The 11,631-nt window shown below is 37.9% G+C and overlaps 1 protein-coding gene across 1 annotated transcript in view; it reads right to left on the bottom strand.

Moving 5' to 3' along the window:
- Window positions 1-10,528, bottom strand: part of LOC134334111 (arf-GAP with Rho-GAP domain, ANK repeat and PH domain-containing protein 1-like) — a 51,243-nt gene extending 40,715 nt beyond the window's left edge. The window contains exon 1 of the mRNA XM_063016294.1: window positions 10,270-10,528. The gene's annotated coding sequence lies outside the window, so the exon portion shown is untranslated. The remainder of the gene's footprint in view (window positions 1-10,269) is intronic.
- Window positions 10,529-11,631: the final 1,103 nt, after the last annotated feature.

The following is an 11,631-nucleotide window of genomic DNA, read 5'->3' as shown; positions in this document are numbered from 1 at the left end:
GGGCAAAAAGTGTTGTTTCAGTTTCACCATCTCGATGCCACAGCAAGTTATCATTTATTCTTAACCGAGATGTTTAAGAACTGGATGTTCAAGCTCATCAACAGATAAACAATGAAGTACTGAAACAGCTCATTTTTACACTATTTACTTAACTGTACTCATCATACACGCATCAATGCAAAACACTGCGGTTTCTGTATGTTTGGATTAATACTCTTGCATTTATGCACAGTAATACACTGCACTATTGCACCTCTATAATGACTGCTGCGTTGCACAACATTTATTATTATTATTAGTTATTCTTGTTCATTCCTTCGTTTATTGCTTAATTTATCATTTTATAACTTCAGTACTAATGCAGAATAATAAACTCTACATAATTTCATTACTAATCCGCACAAAGTCTGAATGTTTCCCGTCATGTCATCAATCTTGGTTGGTTTGATTCACTGAATCGAATGTCTGAGTCGAAGCCCAGAAGAGTCGATTCCAGAGCCTGAGGTGGGAGTTAATTCGGGAATCGACTCCTCGAACAGAAACTCATAAACACGACGTTCAGTGAATTTAGTTAGCAGCGTTAGCTTTATAAATGTGTTGTTGTTTAATATGGATATAACATAATAAATTTTTTTTTTTTTTTTTTTTTAGAATCAACACTCACATTTCGCTACACATTGTTACTGATGAAACATTTTATTATAATTATTTATAAATATTTAGTTTAGTTATAATATTTGTAAGGGTCTGTAGCCACTGTAGCAGTCCTGCTAATAAGCATAAAGGCTCTAAAATATTTTGTACCAGTACATATAACACAAATTTATTTATTTTTAATTTATGTTCATATTTTATCGCCGCTTTATACAGGTCTGGTGTGCAGTGCAGCAACACACCCCAGACCGACACCAATCCATCGCAGGGCCTTGGTCACCGCCGTTCTCAGAAATAGCCAATCTGTCTATATGTAGATGCCCGACTGGTTGATAGCACCACTAGGGTTTCGAACCCTACCAAATTAACATCCCATATTATTCAATTCTATCTGTTATCAGATTTTACAACTTCTAAAAGCTTAAATAAATTACCAGATCAATAATACATCAACACATTTTTACATGAACAATTTACACATTTGTAAACAGATAACAGCCACATAAGCAAAAAGTAGTAGGTGTAAAAACTTCAGTTCCTGCAAGCCTGTCGTGACAAGAAACACTGATGCTGATCTTAACAAGTTCTGACCTCCAGACCACTAACTCTCGAATTCACCCACAGATTGGCAGTAGACCAGCTTATCATCAACTAGCAATGTAGACCATCTACTACAAACCTTCTAAAAGATCTCATAAGCACAGAAGCTTTAGGAAGAGCTCTTTAGGAAGGTTTCTAAAGTAGAAGGGGCAGAGTAAAGAGGGAAGGTCAGGTTAATTCTGAAACCCTTAAAAAGGGTGACCACTAAAGAAAGGCCGCTGCTGTGGCTGTACTAACTACTACTGGTGTTTTAACCACACATATTGCCAACAGGTTTATACAATTCAGCATAAATTTAATGCTCACATCTTTGTAGCAACAGTTTGGGGAAGACGCTTTTCTGTTTCAGCATGACTGTGTTCCTGTGCACAAAGCGAGGTCCGTAGAGACATGATTTCATGTGGAGAAAACTGACCTTTAACCCACTGCAAACCATGGGTATATCAAACTGAAACTCTAATGTCAAAATGAAATACAAAAAACTGATTGATGTGCTGAGGTATTTATTAAATGAGCAGCGATTACTGGCATTATAATTTTCCGCATGAGTGGCCCTGGCTCCACCACATCCTGTAACACCATGATTTTACATTTATAACTTATTAATGCAGATAATTATTAATGGCATGGCATTAGAAATGGATGAACGGGCAGACTGATGAATGAATAAATGGATGGTAGAATGAGTAAGTGTATGAATGGATGAATAAGCAGATAGATAACTGGATGAGTGGACAAATTAACATGTGGATTAATCATGTGTTAATCTCAGAGGTCAGACATGTATGTGTATTTTTTTGTAGGAATAATCCTGTTCTGTTCGGCAGTTCTGCATCCACATCAAGAACCGCATTCATTGGCTGCTCTAATCATGTTAAACCACTGAATGTTTAGCTGGGGGAGGAATCTGAAGAGCTGATAAGAGACAAGTTTAATTGGAGACGGGTTTATCTAAAGCTCGTAATTACTTTATGACCTACAGACAATCTACAGCAGATATAAATGATCAGTGTCCTGGTAAATACCCCTGCAGAGGGAAGTATGTGTGAATTACACCTGTCAAATCATATTATATTATTTAATATGTTCCAGTGTTTGTGTAGGTGTGTCTTTCTGATGAACTGAAAGTGTAACAACACTGAAAGGAAGCCAAGAATCAAACATTAAAAATGCAAAATTATATATTGGGTCTTTATTTTCTTTGTAACCCTTCAGTTCCTTTAACTTTTATGTTTGTTTTAACAGGGTTCCAGCAGATTTGAGTTCTCACACTGGTGTGTATTTGTACTAGAGTAAGGAAATGTTTATTGAGAAAGATCTTCTGAAAGTCGATCTGGTGAGGAGCTTCTGCTATAAGCTCTAAACAGAAACGGATGCTCAGTCGATGATCCTTGATAAAAACAAGTGTACTGTAACAAAAAACAACCGACGGTGATCTAAACTGTGTGATTTTTTGTCTAATTTACAGTGTACTTGTACTTGTCCTCTCTTAGTTCTGGCTCAGTCCCTCAATCACTCAAATTGGCTGCTGTTACTCCCATACTTAAAAAACCTGGACTTGACTAACATTATGAGTAACTTTCGGCCCATTTCCAATCTTCCATTTCTGTCGAAAATACTGGAACGTGTTGTTGCCTCACAGCTCAAAGATCACCTAAATTCCAATAATCTATTTGAATCATTTCAGTCTGGTTTCCGCCCCCAGCACAGCACTGAGTCAGCCCTCCTCAAAGTCACAAATGACCTTCTTCTTTCCTCAGACTCTGGACAAATTAATATTCTCGTCCTCCTTGATCTTACTGCAGCTTTTGACACCATTAATCACTCCATTCTTCTGTCCCGCCTTGAATCCTCTGTCAACATCACTGGTACTGCCCTTTTGTGGTTAAGGTCATATCTCGTAAACAGACAACAGTTTGTTAATATCAACAATTGTAGTTCTGCCATTGCTCCACTGTCCCAAGGCATTCCCCAAGGCTCAGTGTTAGGTCCCCTTTTGTTTATTCTTTATATGCTCCCCCTTGGTGACATCATACGTCGGCATGGTTTACATTTCCACTGCTATGCTGATGATATTCAGCTTTACATCTCCTCCAAATCCATTAATACTGAACTTCACTCCACTCTGACAAATTGCATCACTGAAATGAAATTGTGGATGAAAGCTAATTTCCTCAAATTAAACTGTGAAAAATCAGATATGATCATCGTAGGTCCTACAACCCTGGCAAAAACCAAAAAAAATTTTCAAATTACCATTGATAATGACACTTTGTCTCTGTCTTCTAACATCCGAAATCTTGGTGTAATTTTTGATAGCAACCTCTCTTTTGACCGCCATGTAAATCACATCACCAAAACTGCTTTCTTTCATCTAAAAAACATAGCACGTCTACGTCCATCACTCTCCTTTTCTGCCGCCGAAACCTTGATTCATGCTTTTATTACATCCAGAATTGATTATTGCAATAGCATCCTTTATGGTACATCTAACAAAATCCTAAAAAAACTTCAGTATATCCAGAATTCAGCTGCTCGCCTCCTTACTCATACTCGCTCCCGTGATCATATTACACCTGTTCTCCAAAAACTTCATTGGCTTCCCGTTGCTCAACGCATTCAATTCAAAATTCTTCTATTCACTCACAAAGCTCTCCATAATCAGGCCCCATCCTACCTCACCGACCTGCTCCATCAGCACATTCCCTCCCGTAGCCTTCGCTCTTCTGAGGCTAACCTACTGTCCATACCCTCTAGGACCAAGCACCGGACCTGGGGTGACAGGGCCTTTTCCATAGCTGCTCCATCTTTATGGAATGCTCTCCCCAAACACCTACGAGATTGTCCTGACCTGTCCAAATTCAAGTCACTTCTCAAAACTCATCTATTCAAAATGGCATTTAACTTGTAACAACACGAAATAAATGCTTTTATTTTTGCTATTCTTTTTAATAGTTTTTATACTTAGATCACGACAGAAATGTGAAGTCCTAGATCCTAAAACTTGTAAAGTTTTCAGTTTCCTGATTGCATGTGAATCTGTCCTGTTTCTGTCTAATTTTAAGAAATTGTTCTATATTTGTTGTTCTCTCTCATAATTTAGCTAATTTTTAATGAACTGTCTTATGCTGCTCTCTTTGTTTTTATCTTAATTATTCTTGATGTTGATGTACTATTTTGATTTTGTACTATGATTTGTATGGTGTATGTACGTATTTGTTTTGATTATTTGTCTTATGTAAAGCGTCTTTGAGTATCTTGAAAAGCGCTATATAAATAAAATGTATTATTATTATTATTATTAAGTTTTAACACCTACAATCCATCAAACACTTAAAATAAGGCAGCAACCACAACCTGGAGCCAAACTTTAAAGAATAACAACAGGAATTCTGTTTAGTACTGGAAAAACTAGTGTTTTGTTGCCTGATTAAATAAAAATGTGTTTTGTGGTTGATCTGCCGCACTGTGCTGTACATTTATTCACAATATAAACACTGTTAAATTGCACTGGTTTACATTTCATTGTTCGTACTATTGCAAATAAACTGGAACTATCTGCAGAAAAAATTAACTCTTAATTAATCAATTTAAAGTCTTTATGATCAGGTTTAAAAAAAAAAAAAAAAACAGTATTTGCAGAACATCTAGCCTGGGCTGCCTTGTTTACATTCCCACTGCTAATCATGTTATAGACTTTCCACAATCACTATCAAAACCATGACTTCTGTCACTAAAGGGTGAAGGAATCATGACCTGCTCCTGGAATTCAATTTGAAACCACTAGGGCCAAAATTCTATCCTGAAAGTACTTTCACCCCTCTACTTCATGTGCAGAATTCTAAACACAGGAGCAGAAACACTATAAAAGTGCTGAAAACACCACTGTTCACTCGCGATCAGAGCTTCTGTACAGACGCTGAACTCGTCTCTAACACTAACTCTACACAAAACCACCTGCAGGAAACAAACATGCTGTACTATTTTATATTTTTGGAAACTCCAGGACACCAAGACTGCAGAACAAACACGAAAAGACACACATACTGGGAAATTCCCAAAATCCTGATGACTACAGACCAACTCAGCTTTTTGGTTAATGATTCAGAGCAAATCACGTCTGAAACAGTCAAAACAATATGTACAACATTCGTTTTCTATCTACATGTTTCAAAACTACTATCAAAACCATTTCAAACATTCAGACCAGCAGAGACATTCAACGAGTGCTCAGATACAAACAACAGATTTGTTCATAAATAACCCACAAACTTTACCACTCATTTTGGACTTTGAAGTTTTATTATACTGTATTTCCTCTCACTCTCACTAACAGGACATGGTGGGTCCATTTATCTAAGAGAAATTTGCTAATTGTTGGAAATAATCAATTGAGAATAAAGCTGGTGGAGAATGAGGAAGGTATACTGGTATTATTCAACTGTAGAAGCATGATGACTGGAAGACACGTTACACAGCACGTCCCACAACCAGTCTGACCAGCACCACAATATTAAAATAATCTAGCTGGTTGTGTGATTGTTTATAGTTATTATAGTTCTTTTTGATAATTTGGAATAGAAATGTGAGGATTTACAGGTTGCAGTACAGATTTTTGGGATGCATGAAGACACCCCTCCTAATTTATTACATTTAGGTGTTTCATTCACGTTTATTACTAATACATTTACCAATTCAATTGTGTAAAAAAAGAGATCATTTACCCTAAATTACACTAACTTTGCGCGAAAACACGACACATTTAAATTAATTTACACCATACTGACTCCAATTAAGACATGATTCAGATGTGTCAGAGAACAAATAGCAGAAACACACCCGTCTCTTTATTAAATCCACAGATCACTGTTCCACTCCCGCCAAGTAACATCACAAACCAGCCAGTCAGCATAATCAGAGCTTAAGCTTAATCTCGTTCAGACAAAATTTAGACCTCCAGTTCCAGGTGGACCAGAAATTAGTATATAAAAACAAACCTTGGCTTTAAACCTGAGAATTTAGGTCCTTTTAGGGAGCCAAAATAAAGCTCATTGGATTTCTAAGGAACATTGAACTGAGACTGAAACCTTCGCTGTGAAATTCACGGTAAAGACGTTTTTACAGCTCAGAGCTCATTTAAAACATTGTGTTTGTATTAATGCAGCTACTGTGTGTGTGTGAAGACTTAATACAGAACCCACAGACCACAGAAATAGTACAAAATAATAGAACCCATGTTAGAACAAACACACTGTACATTAGAAATTAGAACTTCTTTAACTGGGTTCTGATTTGTAATTAATGACAAGTGACACACACACACACACACACACACACACAATGCCATCACGCACACATGATCCGTCTAAATATCGGGGTGTAAACATGTGACTGCGGGTTCTAATCTAAATGTCAAATATTTGAGATGACTGAGCAGATGAACACAGTGACCCTCCTGTTTCCTGTTTCTGTTCAGAAAACCCCAAGAGCTGCACATTACAACATGCCCAACGTTAACGTCCACTGCGGGTTTGAGAGCAGACGTTTCACATGACAGGAAGTTTGTGCAATAAAGAAACGTTAAACCTTTATGTTTATTAACTTATTAAACAATTCCAAAAAGGCCAAAACTTCAAGAATCCTGATGTCAGTCCTACAGGCTTTCCATTCTTGATTAGACTGCCTATGGGTCAGTTCCTACTGAAACAGGTTCCAGCAGCGTGTTCAGTCCGTTTCCTAAACCTTCTCATCCACGGTAACACACCTAACTGAGCATGTGCATGTGATATATATTTAGAATTATATATTTCAAATTAAAGGCAGATTAAAATAAACATTTCCTGACTGGGGGTCTCACAGGAAGATCTGAACGTTAAAAGCGGAGAACGTTTATGCAAAGATCATTATCAGAGATTAATCATTTCCTTTAGGGGTGAGCCTGACATTTTTACTTCACACTCTTGTTTTTCTTTCTAACATTCCTCTTTAACTTCAGCTTTCTGCTGTAAAACGGTTTAAATACTGTTGATAAAAATGTTAAATGCTCAATTACAAACTAGGAACATATTAAGAACAGAGGAAATACTCTTTATATGTAGTTTAAACAAACTGTTTTCTGCCAAAAGGCTGTTATTAACTACCTCTAAGTAGGGTGATTAGTACGGTTTGTGATACATTCTTGCCCTGACGCCACCTCAGTGTTGTTTTGGCTGTATGCTTTGGGTCAGTGTCAGGTTGAAAGGTGACCTGTTGCTCCAGTCTGAGACTGCCAGCGCTCACAGATTTTTTTCAAGGATGTTCCTGAATTTGGCTGCATTCATCCGTCCTTCAATTCTAACCAGTCGTCCTGTCCGCGCCACTGAAAAGCACCTTCATAGCATGATGCTGCCTCCACCAGGTTTCACTGTTGGGTGGGATTAGCCAGGTGATTTGTGTTGCCTGTTTTTCACCATTTGTGGTGCTTGTTGTTCCAAGTGTGATGATTAGTACAAAGTGCCATGAGAGTTTTTATGGAATGTAGCACTCGCACACCCCTCTCACTTGCACACTCTCACACCCTCACACTCTCACTTGTGCACCCTTACTTGCACACTTGTACTTCTTCACTTGCACTCTTTCACACTTACACTCCCTCACACAAAGAGAAATTAATTCATTTAATAAACAAAACAAAAAGTTTACAAACACCATTAGCCCCCCCATGAAAGAGTTAAACTATAGCGTGCTACAGTAGCTTTATCAGCACTGACTGTAGCTGAACTTTCTCATCACTTTGGAAGAATTTAAACTCTCTTTTTTATCAGAATTGCTTTTAAATCAGACAATCTGCTGCTTATCAGACATGAGCTGCTGCCCTCAGGTCTCACCAGGTCACAGCATCTGTACTGGGTTCAAATCCATGTTTCAAATCCATGTCCAATGTTTCTTTTCCAAATGATTGAGATGAAAATGGTTTGTGGCTGCTAAAATCCCTGCTAAAATTGTGGCTGCTAAAAAGCTTGGTTCTGTTCATTTACTAAATAAATGTGGGTGACATGGGTGCTGAATAATGTTGTGTCTTAAATCAAATGTTTTTTAAATTTTAAACATTTACCGATGCATTTTGCTCTGAATGTCATTATTATAAAAACCAAACATTTTGGGACAGTGAGCACGATGTTGACACTACAAGCGGCTTCACGTCTGAACAAATTCATTCATATCACATCTAATCAACATTATGAGTGTATGATTGTAACGTACATTTCTCTGTATGGTGGAAGCTACTAAATGAGGTAGTGAATATTGAAAAAAACAATCATAATAACCAACACGTCAGATAAAAGAGTACATTCTCAACGCTTCTCATTTCCTAGATAGCCAGACAAATTGTTTTCTAGAGTATGAGCCAGCTTTAGGTAGCGGTTATAAATAAGTAAATACAGGACACTAAACAGCATCGAGTGAGAGGGTATCACTGCAGTAACCTATCAAGGGCCCAAAATTTACAATGTTACACCTAAATCTAGTGACTTAAACATGTGGAAGTATTTTGTGTTTACAGAAGATTGTAGTGTTATGATATTTTGACACTAAGTCAATAGGACAACTAAAGAAGCATAAAAGATTAGCAGATTAAATTTCCTGGTCAGGAATCCAACCGTGACAGCTTGTTGGAATTTGCACCTTCAGCCTTCTGGTAAACAGGCTATTAGCTTTACCACTGTGCCACCACTGTCCCGCAGCATGAGATATAAATCATGTAGGCCTACGCTTCTTAGTGGTTTTAATTTAGTTTTACTTTTTAATTTTTTTATTTGTAATTAAAGAACAGCGTTGTTTCTTCCAGTCCTTTACTTGCTTAAAATCTTTCATTTTAAGATTCCTTTATTGATCCCCATGGGAGAAATTTTAGTGTTACAGCAGCTCCAGCACAGAGTAAATACAGTTAAGAGTTAAATACAGTTAATACTGAATCTTAATTTTGAAGGTTCTTCCCTTGGTAGGGTCACAATGCTGGTATGAAACCATCATTTAAATCCTGGGTCATTTGGGATTCGGTCTGTGTGCTTAAAAACACCCATGAGGGCAATGTGTTGAAGATCTGAAATACCAAGTTTTCACTTGTTCCGTGCTAGTTTAACATCCAGGTCAGCGGTAGCTCATTTGTTAAGGGACTGGTCTAATAATCAGAAGGTTGCTGGTTTAAGCACCACCAATCCCAAGTTGCCACTGTTGGGTCTTAACCCTCAATCGTTTGAAATGTATTCAGTCATAAATATAAGTAACTATAAGTAAGTATAAACAAGTGAATTCCAACTTGTTTTTGATAAGAAAAGTTTCAAATATCACCAAAACATTTCTGCTGCGCTATGACTAATAAAATTAGTTTTATTAGAAATAAGGAGTGTTTGGGGTGAGATGTGAGCTGATTTCAGCTTGTAACTGGTTTGTTTTGCGTAAATGTGGATGCAACGAAGCAGGAGAAGCTTCAACCCAGAAGATCAGCTTCGGTAGAATTTAATGCATGTAGTTCAATTTTTGTGTCTGTATTTATTTATAAAGATTCAATTCTATGTAAACAGTAACTCGGTGCTGAGTTACATTTATTACTGGATAAACATGCGACGTTGTTGGAGTCCATAAAACTATATAATACAACAATCACATTTTAAAGCATGACGTTACAAATCAACTATTTAAAAGAGTATAAGTATCTGGTACAAACTGTGTTTATTTCCTTATGGTGTGTGTGTGTGTGTGTGTGTATTACTGGTATCTGTGATTCCTGCATTCCGAGGACTGGAGCAACCGGTCCTCATAACAAACATTAAATACATAAACACTTCTCTAACACAAGATTCACACACATACCAACATATAACCATGAAATAGTGAAAAACACTCATTTAAATACACGAACACACACAGTTCTGATTAAATCCGCACTCCAAACACCAACGGTCTGCTAAATGACAACAAACTGCGCAGTTTTACTGAATATGAAGGATAAAAAGTTGGAATGTGAATACTTACTCAGTTGTTTTATTTCTTAAAGCCTCACCAAATCCAAAATGTATAAAACTATCGAATCCAGGACATAAACACTGGTTGGATGGGTACTGCTCGGTTGTTTACTTCGGCATCTTTAAAACAATCCGCTTTGCGCTGTTCCGAACCGCCGCAGCGCGTCTGCACCAGCACCGCAACACCCACACTGACTTCTCATTTTAACTTTACTTTTACACGCCAGTTTATTCAAATGCCTTTCTGATGAGTGTGTGCTGGTGAGTGTGTGTGTGAATGAATGGGTGAATGTGTGTGAGTGTGTGTGTGTGTGTGTGTGTGCGCGCAACCAAACAAAATCCCGGTGCGAAAAAAAACCCAAAACTTCCGCAGCAGGGGCAGCAGCAGTCCGGTCACGTGGGGACCAACATACCGAACTGATCTGCTGCTTTTAGTAACAATTTCAACCAAAAATCACTCACATCTTACAGCTTTTAATAACAGCATTGTTCTTTATCATGTCTACTTGTTATAAACTGTATGAGCAAAAGTATATGGACACCCGAACGTTTTATAATCCACACTTCACTGCACTGGGAAATGATATTAAGTTTGTTTGTTTGTTTATTAGGATTTTAACGTCATGTTTTACACTCTTAGGTTACATTCATGACAGACACACGGTAGTTACTCGTTACACAAGGTTCATCACTTCTCAAGGTTATATCGAACACAGTCATGGACAATTTTGTATCTCCAATTCACCTCACTTGCATGTCTTTGGACTGTGGGAGGAAACCGGAGCACCTGGGGGAAAACCCACGAAGACACAGGGAGAACATGCAAACTCCACACAGAAAGGACCCGGACCGCCCCACCTGGGGATCGAACCCAGGACCTTCTTGCTGTGAGGCGACAGTGCTACCCACTTAGCTACTGTGCCGCCCAGGATATTAAGTGATAAGGACAATTCAAAACAGGAAAAGGCATTCCCCAAACTGCTAGCACCAAGTTTAAAAGTATGGAGGTATAATAGATGGTTAGCATTAGCATCAGCCTATATTTATTTAAATGGGGTTTGCTCTGTGGTCCAATGGAGCACAGAACATGCTGGATCAGATACATGTTTATACCTATTAATGGCTTCTTAATGGTCGATGTTACTATTTGACTACTGGATCTTACACTTTTACTTTACTTTTACACTTATTAGTTCCTTGATTTATTTTAGTAACCACTCCATACTGGTCAGCGGTACGATGGGCCACCATAGTGGCAACGGCAGATGTGAGGCAGGAATACGTCCTGGACTGGGCACCCATCAACTGCAAGGCGGCACATGCTCATCAGTTCACTATTTATTAGAGAAGCCAATCTACCTTCTGTATGTTT

This window comes from Trichomycterus rosablanca, chromosome 20 (assembly GCF_030014385.1).
Source record: "Trichomycterus rosablanca isolate fTriRos1 chromosome 20, fTriRos1.hap1, whole genome shotgun sequence".
NCBI classification, from domain to species: domain Eukaryota; kingdom Metazoa; phylum Chordata; class Actinopteri; order Siluriformes; family Trichomycteridae; genus Trichomycterus; species Trichomycterus rosablanca.
This window is presented reverse-complemented; position numbering and strand designations above follow the sequence as displayed.